The sequence below is a fragment of the Ochotona curzoniae genome, unplaced genomic scaffold, assembly GCF_017591425.1.
Source record: "Ochotona curzoniae isolate NIBS_2020 unplaced genomic scaffold, NIBS_Ocur_1.0 contig_4612, whole genome shotgun sequence".
NCBI classification, from domain to species: domain Eukaryota; kingdom Metazoa; phylum Chordata; class Mammalia; order Lagomorpha; family Ochotonidae; genus Ochotona; species Ochotona curzoniae.
This window is the reverse complement of record NW_024466343.1, coordinates 2677136-2696530: the sequence shown is the minus strand read 5'-3', so window position 1 is coordinate 2696530 and position 19395 is coordinate 2677136.

The following is a 19395-nucleotide window of genomic DNA, read 5'->3' as shown; positions in this document are numbered from 1 at the left end:
TTTTTTTTTAACGTTAATTTAAACATTAAGTCTGAAGGCATAGAAATTCCAGTTCTGTTCCTACAGAAAAGACATTACCTATACTCTGTTCATCTATGAAGGTTTTGAGTTCATCAGAATAATCTTTTAATAAGAAAAAGAGTTTAAAGACCTGATTCTAAAACAGATATTGTTGTTATTTATTTATTTAATTATTTATTTATTTAAAAGCAGAATCAGAGAGAAAGAGACAGAGACCGATTCTTTGATTGACTTTCCAAGCATATGCAATAGCCAGGATTCAGCCAAGAAGCAACCAGGAGTCCAGAAATCAATCAAGTCTCCTGCATGGGTGGCAGGGAGTGAAGTATCTAAGCCATCATGTGCTGCTTTTCAGAGTCTGCATTAGTAGGAGACAGAATTAAAAGCAGAGCTAGGACTGGAACCTATGCACTCTGATGTGCTATGTGAGTATCCCCAGGTGATGTCTAACCTCTGTGCAGATGCCCACACCAATAAGCCCATAATATAAAAGCAAGAAAATTAACTAAATTGAAATCCATGTTTTGTAATCTTATAGGATTCATAGTAAAATAAATAAGTAAATAAATAAAGAAAACAATGTACTACTACATTTAAGGAAATGTGCAGTTATTTCTGAAAGTATCAGGCTTGGGACTTGGACAAAGTGAATAAGGACCTTGGATTTACCTATGATCTGTAACACTCCAAAGCTTCATTTCTGTATTGGCCTACATCATTTATCCAGGCCAGCTTAATCTGTGGCATTCACTCTCATTCATTCATTCACCAAGCATTTATTGAATGCTTATTTTTAACCAGTGAGTATTTATTTAAGAATGAAAAATACAAAACGCAGACTCATAAATAAATGACTTAGTGTTTCAAATGTATTTATGAGTTGTTTGGAGAGTACAAAAGTCACAGCCATTAGCTCTCTGGGGGAGGCGGAGAGGTCACATTGAAGCTTGATCTTGCTCTGTAACACTTTCATGCTGAATGTGAATTGTAATAAATCCTTAAAAAACATGAGCTTGAGTTCTCATGTGAAGCAATGTGTATTAAAACAGAACTATATTTTAATTCATGGCCCAAACACCATCACTTGTGTCATCAAAATCAAAGTTTTTATTCAAAGCTATTTGCCTGCAACCACATCTTTCTTCTAGTTCCTATTGAATTTTCACTCCAAGCAGGTTTCTGTCCCCATCACTGTAGTGAAACTCACTGTCATTACTAATTGTTGCATTGCTAACTCCAAACATTATTTCACATTCCTTGAAAGATTTATTTTTATTTTTTTTTAATTGGGAAATCAGACATACATAGAGGAGGAGAGACAAAGAGGAAGATCTTTCGTCTGTTGATCCACTCCCAAAGTAGCTGTGACGGCCTGAGTTTTGCTGATCGAAAGCCAGCAGCCAGACCTCTTCTGGGTCTCCCATGTTGGGGTAGGGCCCCAAGGCTTTAGGCTGTCCTTGACTGCTTTCCCAGGCCACAAGCAGGGAGCTGGCTGGGAAGCTGGGCTGCCAGGATTAGAACCGACACCCACATGGGATCTGGGCGCAAGCAAGATGAGGACTTTAGCCTCTAGGCTATTGCACTGGGCCCTCTCAGTCCTTATATTATATGATTGTTAGCAAAACGTGGAACGATGATTGATCACTTGCTCCTCTCCAAAACACTTTCCACACTTGATTTCCATGAAATCCATGTGTGCCTCATTTTCTCCTATCTGTCATTTTTGATAATTTCTCCTCCTTTGTTAAATAATAAAATTTCTTGTGAATGCTACCTCTCTTTTCCTGTTACACTCAACCACTGATATCATCAATCTTTCAGCTTAAACAGCATCACTACACTGTTCCCCATCTGTATCACAGCCTAGATATCTATGTTGCCAGCCATATCTGTATATACTGGTTACATGCCGTACCCAAAATGGCGCCGGCCAGAGAGGCTAGATCTTGGTGCCTGGTGGATAGTCACGTAGCTTTGGCAGTACCACGCATGCGCCTAACGCATGCGCAGTGAGCTGCGGCGCGGCAGGCACGTAAACACTGGGACTGACGAATCCAGTCGCCCAGAACCCTGCGTAATCATGACGCCGACCTATCATCGGCGGAGGCGGGGCCAGACAGCACATAAGAGTAGAAGCCTGCCGGGATTCACGCTTCCTTCCTCATGTTAGTGTGCACAATAAATTTTACCGCAGGAGACTTCACACGCGTCTGCGTCTTATTGCTGGGCGGTAAGACACGTGGGCGCGACAACTGGTGCCGAATACCCGGGACCTGGAGGGAGCCTCCCGTTCAAAACGGGACGGAGTCAGAACTGCGGCCATAAAACAGGTAAGGAGCTCTGAGAGGGAGAACTTTCGGGTGACTAGGAGCATAAATCGGAGGTATATGAGCCGCCGCTTCTGGTTATAGACATGGGCGCACAGGTCTCTCTGGTGAAATTTTTGCAGATGGTTTATGCCCCGCATAAGGGAGCGGTCAGAGAGAGTGATGAAGCCCTTCAGTCTGCCCAGGATAGTCTCTCAGAAACAGAGCGGGAGAGGAGAACCGGTTTGAAGCAAAAAATAAAGGTGAAACTTAAAGCAGTATCTTCCTCATCAAGTTCGGAGACTTCCGACGCTGAGGAAGGGTATAAGTGGGATAGGCGCTTAGAACGTAAACCTGCAGGAAATAGACAAGGATTAGAAAAGGAGAAGAAAGATAATGACGGTGCTATTGCGCCGGCCACGCGCGGCCCATGGCCTCAGGACTCTGGAGCCATTTCATCAATGGCTCCTCCTCCTGTGACGCCATCTGCCCCGCCCATGAGTTATGGTGCCGGCTCTTCCTTCATCGATGCAGCCGCGCGCCGGGAACTTCAAGATATGTTCCCCGTCTTAGAAGAAGAAAGGGAAAGAGTTCACAGACAGGTAGATGCAGCATTAGTGCGAGAATTGGCCATGTCTGTAAAGCAATACGGTCTTCATGCCAATTACACTTTGTCCCTGTTAGAACGTATGGGGGGAATGAATATGACTCCCTCTGATTGGCAATTTGTGGTGAAGGCTGTTCTCCCTAACATCGGATCATATCTAAATTGGAAGAGCCTATGGCAAGAGCTTTTGGCTGAGACCGCCCGCGCAAATCAGCAGCGTGGCGGTGATGCTTTGACCTGGACTTATAATATGCTTTCCGGACAAGGCCAATACTCTGATGATCAAAATAGATATCCATGGCCAGTGTATACCCAGATCTCTACTGCAGCTATAAAGGCTTGGAAGGCCCTTTCACTTAAAGGGCAAGAGAAACTGGGCATTACACAGGTTAAGCAGGAGCCAGATGAGCCCTTTGCTGATTTTGTGGCACGCGTAATGCAGGCCGTGGAAAGGACCTTTGGAGAGGGAGATCAGAACACTAAAATGGAAGAGCAGATAATTTGGGAGCAGTGTAATGCAGAATGTAGAGCCCTACTCAAGGATCGTAAGTCCAAGGGAATTTCAGATTGGCTAAAGGTTTGTAGGGATACAGGAGGCCCCTTAACAGCTCATGGACTAGCAGCCGCCATTTTGAGGTCTAATCATAGGGAGAGAACATCACCTGTGTGCTTTCAGTGTGGTAAACCAGGACATATGAAAAGGGAATGCCGTGCAGGGCCTAGCAATAAGCCTCCTGGGATGTGCCCACGGTGCCGCAAAGGTAGACATTGGGCCAATGAGTGCAAGTCAGTGAAGGACATAGGAGGACGCCCTCTCTCGAGCCAGGAGTCAAAAAACGGGAGATGGGGACCGAAGGCCCAGGTCCCCTCGACCGATCGGGCACTCTTCCGTCAGGCACGAGGGAACCCTGCCAGGAGCGACACCCTGCAAGCCTGGACCTCTGTGCCGCCACCGGAGTCCTCTTAAAACCAGAGGACGGCATTACGCCGGTACCGGTCATCTTAACAGACACGGTACCACCCGGTGCGGTCGGGCTTGTGATAGGCCGAGCAGCCTTGAGCTCTCAAGGTTTTATTGTAACACCTGGAATTTTACATCCGGAAGCTAGCTCTTTTTCAGTGCTGTGCTCAGTTGCACGAGGTGTTTTTGCTGTTGCGCCAGGTGATCCTATAGCCCAACTCATATTTTTACCAGCTTTAATTAGTGCAGACAAGACTGTCCAGACCCGAGTAGAGGTTCCTTATATAAATTTAATGATGGATATGGTCGATAGACCCATGCTTGAGTTGCAAATAGAGAATAGACCGTTTATGGGGCTTTTAGACACAGGAGCTGATAAGAGCATCATAACCTCCAAGTATTGGCCGCGTGATTGGCCTTTGATTCAAACTTCTCACAGCCTACGCGGTCTGGGGTTTGAACAAGCTCCATCCCAAAGTGCCAGAGCCCTACAGTGGAAGGATAAGGAAGGCAATTGCGGGACAGTCACACCCTATGTCCTGAACCTACCGGTTTGCCTTTGGGGAAGAGATATTCTTAAACAGATGGGGATACGACTAGTCTCCAATGCCTCCGGTTATTCTGAAGTCTCTCAAAAGTTGATGGATAAAATGGGCTATATTCAAGGAAAGGGTTTAGGTAAACAGAGTCAAGGTATTGTCCAGCCAATTGAGCCCCGGGGAAATCCAGGCCGTAAAGGTCTGGGTTTTTAGTAGCGGCCATTGGCACGCAGCTGCCCATACCTTGGAAAACAGCAGAGCCGGTTTGGGTTCCCCAATGGCCGCTTTCTCTTGAAAAATGCCAAGCTGCTCAACAATTAGTTCAGGAACAGCTACATTTGGGACATCTGGAGCCCTCTGTTTCTCCCTGGAATACTCCTATCTTTGTTATCAGAAAGAAATCAGGAAAGTGGCGTCTCCTACATGATTTAAGAGCTGTAAATGCACAGATGCAGTGCTTTGGTCCCGTTCAACGTGGCCTTCCAGTTTTGTCATCCCTCCCTAAGCAATGGCCGTTATTAGTGGTTGATTTGAAGGATTGCTTTTTTTCTATACCGTTAGCATCGAAGGATAGGGAGAGGTTTGCTTTTACTATTCCCTCCATTAATCATGAAGAGCCAGATAAGCGATATCAATGGAAAAGTTTGCCCCAGGGGATGGCTAACAGTCCTACTATGTGTCAACTCTATGTTGCCCAAGTGTTACAACCATTGCGAGATCGTTTTCCAGCGGCCCGCGTCGTCCATTATATGGACGATATTTTAATTTGTGCTCAAAAGCAAGATCAGTTGTTACAGATTTACGTTGATCTGAAGCGGGCTCTACAGGATTATGGCCTTATAATTTCATCCGAGAAGGTTCAAATGCAGCAGGTGAAAGCCTTCTTAGGGTCTTTAATTACAGAAACATATATTAAGCCTCAAAAGATAAGCCTCAAGATTTCTCATTTGCGAACTTTGAATGATTTTCAGAAATTAGTGGGGGATATTAATTGGTTGCGACCCTTCCTTAAGATCTCTTCTCAAGAGTTACGGCCTTTGTTTGCTCTGCTTGAAGGCGATTCTGATCTCGCTTCCAGGCGAACCCTCACCCATGAGGCACAACAGGTCATAATAAAAGTCCAGGAAGCTATTGAAAAGGCTCAATTAGTACGCCTAGATCAAAATCAGCCTTTTGAGCTATGTGTATTGCCTACAGAAGTTTTCCCCACTGCTGTATTATGGCAACAGGGCCCGTTACTTTGGATTCATTCTCAGGTTTCTCAGATTAAGTCTATTCAATGGTATCCATCTGCGATCGCGTCAATAGTGTTTAAAGGATTAAAATTAGCCTTAATTCATTTTGGGCGTCATCCGGACCGCATAATAGTCCCCTATACTGTTCAGCAATTACAAGTGCTGAGTGGGTGTAGCAATGAGTGGTCCATCCTAATGTTTATCTATCAGGGAATTTTTGATAATCATTTTCCAAGGCATCCATTACTACAATTTTTACAGCGACATCCTGTGGTTTTTCCGATAAGAACCAGTGCCTGTCCTCTCCCTGGTGCTCTTACAATTTTTACTGACGGTTCCTCGACAGGAGCCGGAGCCTTAGTTGCCGGAGATACTGTGATAAAAAAGACCTTTGCGACGGTTTCTCCTCAGAGGGTTGAATGCCATATGGTGCTTTTTGCCTTACAAACCTTTCTAGAACCTTTGAATATTGTTTCTGATTCTCAATATGTAGTTAATGCAGTGAATGTTTTGGAGGCCGCTGGCTCTATTTCAGGGTCCGGCCCGGTGGCGGATCTCTTTAAACAAATTCAACAGGCCATCTGGCATAGAAGCCACCCCTTTTATATAACCCATATCCGAGCTCATTCAGGTTTACCAGGGCCATTAGCTCGAGGGAATGCTCTTGCCGATGCCGCCACCAGAACCCAAATCATGATTATGATGGTGTCTCCACCATCCTCAGGGGAGAAAGCCCGCCAGTTTCATTCACAATTTCATGTTTCAGCCCAGACCCTCAGACTCCGATTTGGGATCACTAGAAAGGAAGCGCGCCAGATAGTTCTTGATTGCCCTGCCTGCTGCGAATTTAGACCTGCTTCACATGAGGGGGTCAATCCCAGGGGATTGAGACCCAATCAATTGTGGCAGATGGATGTGACGCACGTCCCATCCTTTGGGAGGAACCAATTTGTTCATGTATCCGTGGACTCCTTTTCTGGTGTGCTCTTTGCATCAGTTCTAACTGGGGAGAAGGCCATCCATGTAATCCAACATTGCTTAGAAGCATGGGCCGCATGGGGTAAACCTGAGTGTATTAAGACTGATAATGGCCCCGCCTATACTTCAGCCAAATTTCGTGATTTTTGCATGAAGATGGGCGTTAAATTAGTGACTGGCATCCCTTATAATCCACAAGGTCAGGGGATAATCGAACGTGCTCATCGCTCTATTAAGGAATTGTTGCAAAAACAAAAAACCACCTGGGAATCACTTGGCCTCGCCAGTCAGAGCCCTCGGGCCACTCTAGCCCTGGCTCTCTTCACCATCAATTTTTTACAGCTGGATGAGAAAGGCCTCAGTGCTGCAGATCGTCATTCCCTCAAGACGGCGCAAGAGCAATCTTGGGTCAAGTGGAAGGATGTTCTGGAGTCCAAATGGAAGGGCCCAGACCCAGTTATTAGGCAGGCTCGAGGAGCCATTTGTGTGTTTCCACAGGACGCCCCAGTTCCGGTTTGGGTTCCAGCTCGATTGACTCGTTCCTGTCCATCACCGCCTTCTGACGTTTCTGCAACTGCTGGAGCGCTTGCACGAGGATCTGACTTGGGGAAGATTCATGCAGACCCGCAATCAGAAACTCCTCCTACAATCCCACAGGACAATGGTGCCCCGCCCAGTGCAAACACGGCTGATGGTGCAACTAATGGTCTGTATGGCGCTTGTGAGGATCGTGATTGCTGAGCCACGATGAGGAGTTTTGAGTGTTTTTCCATGACCCTTACCGGTCGCCCACTCAGCCCGAGCGTTTCCTCGATTTTTCTTCTTTGGATTTGCCTTTTCTCCCTTATGATGATATTAAGGAGAATATGAGTAATTTTTTATTCTCCCTACAGGACACGCTTTGTTTTCAAGCGTCTCCTGAGAATTTTAGTGTCAAGGTTTATGTGTTACTTCTATTCCTTTTCAAAATGTTTCAATGGCTGCTAATCTTTCTTGCCAGCTTTCTTCCTATCTTTTAGGAAATTGGACGAGAGAATTTGATATTTTACAGTCGGAGTTGAGAATTGCCATTGTCCAGATTAATTCTACACGGGTGGATCCTGTTGTTGCTGAAACCCTGGCCACTTGGATTTGGAACATCACTTCCCATATTAAGGAATGGGTGGGAGTGGTTGTGCTGATTCTGCTCTTATGTGCAGGCTGTGCCTTATGCCTTTTTTTGCCTGTGTCGTTTGAGACACCGCGCTCAGCGAGATTGTGTGACAATACATCAAGCCCTACTAGCCATGCAGTATGGTGACTCCCCCATGGTATGGTTGAGCATGCTTCAACAGGCTTAGTTAAGAGCATGGACATCATGGCTCCTGCACCTCAGGTCATTATGGCATTGCACTGAGTTCGAGCATGATGCATAATGCACCTGACTAGCCCTTGCACCTCGCAGGTCTTATCCATTGCACGCGAGAGGGTAGTCAATCTTATAACTAACTTGTCGAGACATTGCTCTTTACAACCACCGCGGTTGTAGCCCATGACGGGTAAGATAGACCCAGACAATTATCGGTCTAAGACAGGGACTACGTCAAGCCACGCAGCCTCCCTATGACGGATCGTGCGCCTTGAGTCTACAACCTAAGACAGGCCCATACCAGTTTATTTTTCTATTGTATAAGAAGGAGGGAGATGTTGCCAGCCATATCTGTATATACTGGTTACATGCCGTACCCAAAATGGCGCCGGCCAGAGAGGCTAGATCTTGGTGCCTGGTGGATAGTCACGTAGCTTTGGCAGTACCACGCATGCGCCTAACGCATGCGCAGTGAGCTGCGGCGCGGCAGGCACGTAAACACTGGGACTGACGAATCCAGTCGCCCAGAACCCTGCGTAATCATGACGCCGACCTATCATCGGCGGAGGCGGGGCCAGACAGCACATAAGAGTAGAAGCCTGCCGGGATTCACGCTTCCTTCCTCATGTTAGTGTGCACAATAAATTTTACCGCAGGAGACTTCACACGCGTCTGCGTCTTATTGCTGGGCGGTAAGACACGTGGGCGCGACATATCTACACTGAACTAAAAACCCATATATCCTACCACAAGCCCTATACCCCCACTTGTACACTGGTATAATCCAAATCTGTACCTCTCACAATTCCCTCTAAAGTAGTTCCACCTGTGGTCATCTCCACCTCAGGAAATGGTCCCATTATTCCTTTTGTTCAGTCCAAAAAATCTGGAGTCACCTCTGACTCTTCTCTTTCTCTAAAGACTCAACATTGTGTCCACCACCAAGTTAGGTCATCTCCCGCTTCAGGTTGTATCTAAAATTTGTTGATCATCTTTGTATTCATTTTCCAAGCCATTGTCCCCTGCCTGGATTTGTGTTAATGACTTTCCAAATGGCCACATGTATTCTTGTCTGGGATTGTTAACTCTCATCCTTGGAGCCACAGCAACCTTGACAGATCAATATTTCTTCTAAAAGCTTTCTAAAATCTCTCCATGTCAGAGTAGAATCAGAAAGTTTCCACGAACCACAAAGCCTTCTGAAATGCAATCTCTCACCATCAACTCACAGTACCCATGTCCTCCAACTCTCCCCTCGTTCACTGGGCTTCACTCTTCTCAGCCTCCTTATGCTTCTCACTTGTGCTGTTGAGTTCTGAACTCACTGTGCCGTTGATCATCTTTCCAGCAATTTTTGCATGTTCTGTTCATATTTGAAACTCTAATATTTAGAAGGGGAACCTGGCACATACTAGATTTCAATAAGTATTTCAATTAAGTAAATGATGTACAATAATGGAATTTGGAATTGTGTAACTCAGCACCAATCACTGAGTATTTATCTATTTGGACTCTGAATAAGTTATTAAAAAGGAAAATTTCTCTCTCTCTCTCTCTCTCTCTCTCTCTCTCTCTTTCTCTCTCCTGTGTGTGAGATATATATAAGGATGAGCAGCAAAGTGATACTTTGAGGCACAGCTCCAATGCAGAATTGCTGCCCAGTTCAGCATTCCAGCTGGAAAGTTGAAGTGGTAGCAGATCCAAAGTAAGGTCTTCATGAATGCCAAGATTCTTGCAATGAAGGAATGTGTTTCTCTAGACATCCTCCATTTTTTTTCCTAAAAAAGTTATACAACTTTAAACCTTATTTTTTGAAGTTTTTGATTGTTATTACTATTTTCCATGATTCCATTGTGTAGGTGTAGGGATTAACCTCTTTCCTTCTCCTTTTCTCTCCCTTGTTTTCATCCACCACTTTCCTCCATATCGTTACAGTAGTGTTGTATGTCCTTCAGTAACAGTTATAAATTTAAAATTCTGTTATTTAAGAGCATCATGGCATTGCAGGCAGTGCAGGTAGAAAATCTAGTATCAAATTCTCAAGATATATTTAACAGTAGGAGTCTTCCTTTAAACTTTGTAAAACATGAATTTTCTTCCATCTTTATTTTTCTAAGTAGAATTATCACTAACTAAAGATTTTGGTAACATACAAATGACTTATCTTCAAGGCAACATTGCATTGAAGTGTTTGCATTGTGCCTTACATCAGATTTCTAAAATCAAACACTGTAAATTGAGTGGAAAGTAGACAACACAAATGGTTTCTTCCTGTTAGAAAGGCTGGTGAGTCTAAGAACAGAGTGGCTTTGGTGAGGGCTCCCCTACTGATTCACAGACAGTTCTTGTCCAGTGCATTCTCACGGCATGGAAGAGAACAGAGCTTTCAGGGTCTGTTTCTGCAAGGACAAGAATTCCACTTGTCAGGGTGTCACCGTGTGACCTTCAAAAAGGTTAGCATCACATATATGAATTTTGAGAAGGTATAAACTTTCAGACAACAGCATAATAACATATATATAAAAAATGAACTATCTTAGCTTTTCATGTTAATAACAGTAATATCTTTGAAACTAGTTGTTGAAATAATATAATTCAGTTGTACAATTTCAACCTCAATAATTGTACTAATTTCTTATTCTTAAAAATATTATTTTCAGGAGAACTTATAAAAGTTTTCTCTTAGTTGAAAGGGTGTTATGGTTCCTCCGTAAACTCACTGTTTAGGATGCCCCATGTCACATTAGAGAAATAGGTTCAAGTCTCACTTGCACCTTGGATTCAACGTCCTGTTCACATGCATCCAAAGAAGCCTAAGGTAGAGAGTAAATGCTTGGATCCTTGCTGCCCCTGCAGGAGGTGCTGATGGAGAGCCTGGCGCCTGGCTTTATCCCTGCCCAAGCCATCTGTCACAGACATTTCAGGACTGAACCAGTGAACAAAACAAATCTCCCTCTCTCTGTCTCTTTCTTTGATTAAAGATAATGAACTTTAAAAGCAATGAATTTTTGATTACTATATTTTAGAGGGTATTATGACAAAAATGCTTGAACATAAGGATCTGTGTGATGGCATAACAAGCTAATCCTCCATCTGAAGCATTGGTATCCCATATAGGTGCTGGTTTGTGGCCTCGCTGCTCCACTTCCCAATCAGCTCATTGATTATGGCCTAGAAAGCAGTATTGAAATCCTTGGGCCACTGCACCTATGTCAGAGAAGCTCCTGGAAGCAGATGGATGACCTCTCTGTCTCTCCTTCTCTCTGTAATTCTGCCTTTCAAATTATATATATAGATTATATACACTCATATATATTATATATACACATACATACAATGCCTAATGATGCTGACATCTTAAAATTTCTCATTTATGTAAGTTTGTAGCAGCATGGATGAACTTAGATGTTCCTCCTCTGGCAAACATCCAAGGACTCAGACTTATGATCCTTTCTGAGTTTTGAAGCATAATCTATAGAGCTAATATAATACTGTGGGTGGAGTCTGTTGAAGAACTGAACATATAATTTTAGGGGCTGGATTTATATGTGAACTACATCATTTCCACGTTCTATCATGTGGCACTCAAACTTTCACTTCCAACCCAGTATCTAAAAATGCTAGAAATGTGTACCAAACATAAAGGGGATTTTGTCAAATTTAGTCCATCATGTTTATGTTAAGCTTTCCATCATTATGCGGCTCCCATATATAAAAATCTTCTTCCACCTCTTTAAAGCCCCATTCAGTCACTCAAGTCAGATAAAACTCCAGTATTCTGTGGAGATTCAAAAAGTCTCCTGCAAATATGACACAACATATTTCTATCTGCTACTCCCAAACCCATATATTTTCCATTTCTGATAAATAGTTACAGAGGTCGGGTGGGTTCCAGTCTTGGGGTAGCAGACGGACTTAACCCCTCCTCAAGGTGGCACTTGTGGAGGGCGCCCCTGCCAGATGGGACCCCGCTGGGGACTTGGCCAAAGCCCCCGCTGCAAGTTGGAGGCAGAGTCCTCGGCTTTGGGCGGCTAGTGCACCAAATGGTGCCAGGCTTTGCCTGCAGGCCACCCAGTGGCGAGCTCTGGGGCTTTTTGATATGAAATAGCTGCTTAGGGACACCCATAAATAAGGCCAGCTTTAGTGTAGGTGAGAAACGAATTACTGGTGATTCCCAGGAAAAGGGACATGAAACTTTAGAGCATGTGTGGGACTGAGACCTGAAGGTTTGGACTGAGCAAACCTTAGCCCACAAGCATGATTGGAAAACAGGGTGGAGCTCAGGACATGCCCAGCTAGGTTTTGGCACCAACAGGTCTGCATGAACCACAGATCTGAGTCACAGTGTGTAAGGCAGGGGTCGCGACAGGAGGATGGGGCTGCAGACGGGTCAGGATAGTTATTGTCTCCCTTGAGACAAGTGTGGACTGGAATAAGACGCACCGGGCAGGGCCAGACTGCAACACCTTCTGGTGCTCTGGAGGACCAGGGTAGAGGTGGGACAGACTAGGCTAGGTCTCAACCCCAACTGAGCCATATACGAGCTATATGGGGGTGTGGACGAGCCATGGCTGGGCTGAAACATCCTACAGCAAGAACCAGAATGGGATGAAGACCAGTTAGGAAAGGGCACTGCTTCTGCTAGGATAGGAGGCGAACTGGCACATGGACCCACTGGTATGCACGGAAGCTGGTACTTGGAGGGGTTCTGATGGAGGAGCCCGGGCAACTCCTCTGACAGGACACAGACCCTGCAGATTAGCACAAGAAGCATGGAAGGAAACAGCCAAGAGGTCATGGAAAGTGTCCCACTGGCATGCATTTGGCATGGGTCGGAGGCAGAACAGGCTGAATCTGTTCACGTCATCCACTGGTAAATCCAAATGCAAGAATAGAGTGTGGGTCGAACCAAGTTCGGTTGCGACAAAAGCAGTACACAACACGGAATGCCAAAGTGGGGTAGCCTAAGCCGGATGTGACCGCAGCCCCCAACCAGCACACGCAAGAATCAGGAAGAGAGGGGGCAGAGCTGGCAGGGGAATAAGGGATGGTTCCCTAGCTGAACAGCTACTCCCACTGGGGAGCGTGAGCTGGGAAGGGGGTAGACCAGACCAGGCAGGGCCACAGCACCTGCGCACCTCGTGTGGACCAGATCAGGGGGAAAACCAGGCTGGGCTGATTATTCCTACTGGTGCAATCTACAGTTAGAATGGGTAAGGGTTGTTGGGGCTTGGTTGTAGCATCGGCTGGCAGAAGCTGGCACAGGAGCTAGTCATGTCGAGTTGAACCACAGGGCCACCTGGAGAAGGCATAATCTGGGAGTGGGAGCGACCTGGGAGGGAAATAGTGAAATCCTCCCTCTTGGACAGGGGCTGGGGTGGCTAGACAGACACCCAACAACATCCGTGAGGGCTGGATGGATGAGATGGTTGGATGGAATTAAGTCACAATACCTGTTGACATGTATGTGAGCAGAAGGGAATGTGGGACAGACTGGACTATTCTGCCATACATCCTGGCAAGTGAGGGTAGGGGGTGGGCCTGGTTGGGGTTACTGTGGGTCACCCTGACTGGACTGCAGCTCCCACTGGTTTGTGTGAGGGCTGAGTGTGTGCTGGGCAGAACCAGGCTAGACTGCAACACCCATTGGTTCCAGTGGAAGCCATGGATGGAGACAGAACCAACCCAGCAACTGAAACCACCAGCTGATCCAGGCGATGGACTGTGCCCGGTCCTGTGCTTGTTAGAACACGCAGGAATCTGGACTGGGAATATCTCAAAATTTCTTTGGGGATCTCCCCAGTCGAGATGCCTGACTCAGAGCCCTAAGAAAAGACAGAACAAGTCAATCAACAACCTCAGCTATCTGTCTGCAGCGAAATACTGGGCAAATAAGGGACTGTGTTAATCAGTCGATTCTTCGACGACCTCATCATGCTTGGAGTGACAAGACTGGTAGCGATCCATGAATGGTGAACTATCAAAACCACTTGTGCGAGTACCTCAGAGCTTACCCCACATCCGGGACGTGGGGTGGGTGGGAAACTGGGTGGGGCTTCTCCCTCAATATCCCCCTTTACCTCAGATACATGAAGGAAGTGGTATGGAAATGGTTGTCTCACCCACTTCCCTGTAGCCCTTGAACCTTTTTTACCCTAATTAACTATGTAAAGATTGTCAAAATATAATAAAAAAAAAACATATTAAAAAAAAGAAAAATAGTTGCAGAATAATAACACTGAACGTTTTTACTCAGAGAAGGAAAAGCTACAGCTATTACAAGATTTTATGAATGCTTGTGGAGGGTCTCTTTAAACATAAGAAGGGAGAAATTTCTCGGTTAGACCCGAAGTTTGATTTTTGGGAATACCTACCTTATCCGTTGTTCCCCAAGGTCCCTGTCTCCACCTTATGGAAACTACTTTTCTGGTTATTTCCCTGTACAGTCATGCTTGAGGCTGATGTAGTCTTGGGCCAACTTTTTCAGGGTTCTGGAGACTTTGGAAGTCTGATTCCTGTCAATACAAAAGTCACATCTTCAGCTGCATTGTTCATAAGGCTGACTTCGCAAGGTCCTTGGTTCTCCAAAACTATTTTATTTTTCTTTCCTATTTTTAAGAAATATTCACATTTTTTTGCCCTTTTTTTATCCTAAAAATCTCTTGATTTGTTGAGGTAGACCTAGAGGTAGGATATGCCATTTTCATTCACAATGTGAAGCAGTGAGCAAGACCTCAGCCCCGAGGCCATCTTCACCCTGAAGGAAAGCTTAGGAATCGGGTCCACCAGGGACTACAGCGACACAGAAGACCGTGTTATTTAGGTTGACAGTTATCCAGATCCCTCCATACCTACCAAATTCAGTTGACTTCCAAATGAAAAGCAAAAACCAAACAGTATAAATATGAAGTAATAAACTACTCCAGTCCGACCTTTTTGCCATGGGTTTTGAATGATGCAGTTTGAGCCACTCTTCTCGTGTGCCTTCCCATAGTGCTCTTAGTTCCTAAAAGGCAGTTTTCAAAACAAGCATGGTAAATGTTGAAGATTTAGAGAAATGGGAAAGAATGTGAATACATGCTGATGAATTTTAAAGCATTAATAATTGACATTATCACAATCAACTTACTTTCTAGCAAGAAAAACTTTTTTATTGATGAAAGTACTAAAATCATTGACTTAACTTTTCCATTTGTAATGGCTAAATAATCAAATCTTTAATGCTGATGTTCTAAGAACAATTAGAATAAGAACCAAGTTTATAGGATTTGTATGTCTACTGAACCAAGTTCCAAGATGATTTTCCCACGACAGCACTCCAGGCTCCCTCACCAGCTAGTATTTTAAAAGCTGAAAGGATGGTTAGTTCAGAGATAAAGTCCGAACTTTAATGGAATAATCTTCATATAAGTAGATTATTTCTTCTGACTGAAATTAGAATGAGTAGCAGGAATTAAAGTCTTACTAGCCATAAGATATGTAAATATCTTTGACAGGTGACTCCTAGAACAAACAAAGGAGTGAGATTTAGCCACATATCATTACAGGAATAATTTAGACAGGTACAGTTTTAAATCTTCTAATTGACTTTTGTTCAAAGGCAATGTCTTCATTGTGAATCACCTTCAAAGATGTCACCAGCAGGAGGAAGGCTTCTGCCTATGGACGCCTTCTCAAATTTTTCTTCTAGAATGTGAGACAAATCACTTTGATGTGGGTGCAAAGAAATAGTGCTTCTCACACACTTCAGACCTAATGAAGGTATATATTTCTTTCTTAATAATTCAGTGAATCATATTTCTTTTGAATTTCTCTGAATAAAATGAGACTAAGTATTTTTAATCATATATATATGATTAAATATATATTTCTCCTGTCTAATAGACATACTTCTTCAGCAAAATCTCGTTGGTATACCATAATTGGGATAAAATATTAAACAACTTCAATTCAGTAATTTTTCTTGCTGAAATGAACAAAAATGAAGTTTTATTCCTCTTTGACAAGTGTAGACTTGGGAAATGAAGTTAGAATATTTTTTTTCTTTCGGATCATTAAAGCTTGAATTCCATCATCCATTTAATTTTATCCTGATTATGCATTTTTATTTTCACTAGTTACTGCAGACTTAATGATTCTAAATATATGGTTCCATCATTTCAGGACATTTGCAATAAGCATTTTTTTTCACCTTGATTATGGCATAGAAAATCTTTAGAGAGTTGCTCAAAGCCTATACTATTCATTCCATTTTTAAATCATCCCACTAAATTAATGGTTTCCATTAATTAGACAACAAAAACTGAAAAGGGAAAAATGAAAGGTGCAGTGTTTTTCATCTAAAGGTGCATTTCTGTAAGAGATGTTAAGCAGTTGGGCCAGATTTTAATGAATTCTGAGATAGGTTTTAATTAGCGCTGACATATGAACTGAATAGTTCTACAGTACCCTACACACGAAGGGTTCTTTTAAAAACCAAAACCTGGAATTATTATATGTAATTAGTGTTACAAATGAAAAGATACAAATGGCACATTTTTGGTGCCAGGAGAATACTAATCCAGACTTCATTTCTAGGAGGCCTCCAACTCCTACTGACCAAATATATCATGTTTCACAAATGTCAATGCTTGGGCATCTAGTAAACAGACACACAGACAATACATATTTGTTCTTCATCAACTGGTAATTTAATTTCCATATACTTTGTTTGTAAGATCTACATGATTGTTGCATTCTATATAATTCTGAGAAAGTGGGAAAAAAAATTAAACAGTACACATGAACATGAAGGTAGATCCAACTTCATCTGAAAACTGCATGGCAGCCTCCCACCTTGTTTATGTGGCTGCAACAGAAGGATGTTGCAAAAGGCTCAACAGTAGTTGTACCAACTTTTAATTAACTTGTAAATTAATCCTCATGTTAACAAAGATGTTTATCTTGCCTTTTGGACAATAATTTAGAATTCTACAGCGTCATTGATTCAATCTTGGCAGGGCAAAATGAGGTTGGTTTAAGTTTGTGTCATGCCACACATTTTAACATGCATTCACCAGTCAAAACTGCTTTCATGCTCTACCAATAATTTCTTGTCAGATGAAATGGAGACTGAAAAACTGGCTAGTTCTTAAAGAACAAACTATTTCAGATTTATATGAAAATTAATAACTAGAAACTGTGATGGCAGAGAGTACCTAGTCAACAGGAAATGTAGTGGATTAAAAACATCACCAAAAATATCAACATTAACAACAGGCAATTGGGCCCGGCGCGGTGGCGTCGTGGTTAAGGTCCTTGCCTTGCACGTCCGGGATCCCATATGGCCGCCGGTTCTATCCCTGCAGCCCCGCTTCTCTTCTAGCTCCCTGCCTGTGGCCCAGGAAAGCAGTCAAGGACGGCCCAAGGCTTTGGGACCCTGCACCCGCGTGGGAGACCCAGAAGAGGCTCCTGGCTTTGGATCGGCATAGCATCGGCCGTTGCGCTCACTTGGGGAGTGAATCATTGGACGGAAGATCTTCCTCTCTGTCTCTCCTCTCTGTATATCCGCCTTTCCAATAAAGAAATAATAAAAATAAGTCTTAAAAAAAAAACAACAGGCAATTGTTATTTCTTGTTTGCCATTTGACATGCCCTGTAAAAAAAGAAGCGTTTGGCAAGATCCTCTGTTATTGAAACAGATGGCATATGTTGAAATGTGACTAGGATCACTCTGTAGCATGGACCAGTATTTATTCTATAAAGATTCAAACACCAAACATTATATTTTAATTTTAAAATTTGTTTGACAAACAGAGAGTGAGAGAGAGAGGAAATGCCCATTTGCTGGTTCATTCCCCAAATATTACACCACCAGCTAGGCTAAGGCCATGAAAGTAGGTGCTATAAGCTCAATCCACACGTCTCACCTAGACAGCAGGTTTTCAGTTACTTTAGCCATCACCTCTGCCTTCCAGAACCTACAATCAAGAGCTGGAGGTTGATGCTAAACCCAGGCACTTCGTTATAGGACATGCAAATATTAACCATCACTCCAAATGCCCACTCTGCGGACAATGAAATATCTTAGATAATGTAATATGTTTCAATTATCCCATTCTGCCATTGTAACGTGGAAGCAGATAGATAATATATAAATGATTTGATGTGATTTTGTTCTGAAAACACTCTACTTACAGATACTCAGATTTAAATTTTGTATCATTTTCACTTCAGAACATATTCTTCTTTGATTTTTTTCCAGCTATTTAAATATAGAAATTCTTACACTGTGAGCTAAGCAGAAACAGGTAGATGTGGGGCTGTATACAGCCTGGTTTTGGACTGTAGAACGCAGTTTTCCAACACTTGTTTTACATCATAGTTTTCCCAGGACAGTTCCAGTTTGCATCTGTCAAACTGGAATGATTATTAATTGTTCCTACTTTCAATCTCTATGTGTTCCCTGAGTAGTTAATTACATGATTACCCTAGCTCTAGTGAAAGTGCATTAAAACAAAAAGCCAACAAAATCATGGCACATATGCAGTTTTACAATAGGAGAGCACTATAAAAGTTTTAACATAAATGCCAATAAGCTAACACTGCTAAATCATTTGCTACATGAATTATATAGTGCATATATTAAGACAGACATAAAACGACACGTTTGTCTCAGATGAACTGAAAGGTTGTCCAAAATAAGGAGGCACAAAATAAATTGTTTTCTTTTTTTAAGTTTTGTCTTGTTGTTTTTGTTCAAAAGGTAGAGGCGGATATGAGAGAGATAGAAACAAGTTCATTCCTCAGATGAGTGCAGCAGTCAGGGCAGAAGAAGGTTGAAGCCAGGAACCTAGAATTGCATCTGGGATTCCTATGTCAGCGGTAGGAACTCAAGCTCGTGAGTATCATGTTCTGCCTGCCAGGCGCATCAGTGGGACACTGGATTAGAAAAGGCTGGATGTGATCCCAGGCACTTTGATACCAATCTATATTCCTAATGTTCCTACTACACCACAGTATCTGCCTCCAGATTTCTCTTTGTATATTGTCAGAATATTATTAGGGAATATTCTGTGACATAGGTCAAGCTAAATTCTATTCAATATTTGAAAACATCAGTGAATGAAACTTACACGGTGAGCAAGGGAATACAGAAAATTGGCACAATTTTTTTTCAGAAGTTAAATGTTTAGAAGTGGAATGCTAAATGTATAACATAAATAATAGAAAGCAAGGTATTTTATTTTACTTGAAAGTCAGAGCTACAGAGAGAGAGAGAAAGAAATTTTCCATTTACTGTTTCATTCTCCAAATGGCCACTATCGCCAGAGCTGGCCTAGTCCAAAGCTGTGAGCCAGGAGCTTTTTCTGGCTTTTACACGTGGAGGCAGGGAACCAAAGCCTTGGGCGATCCTCCACC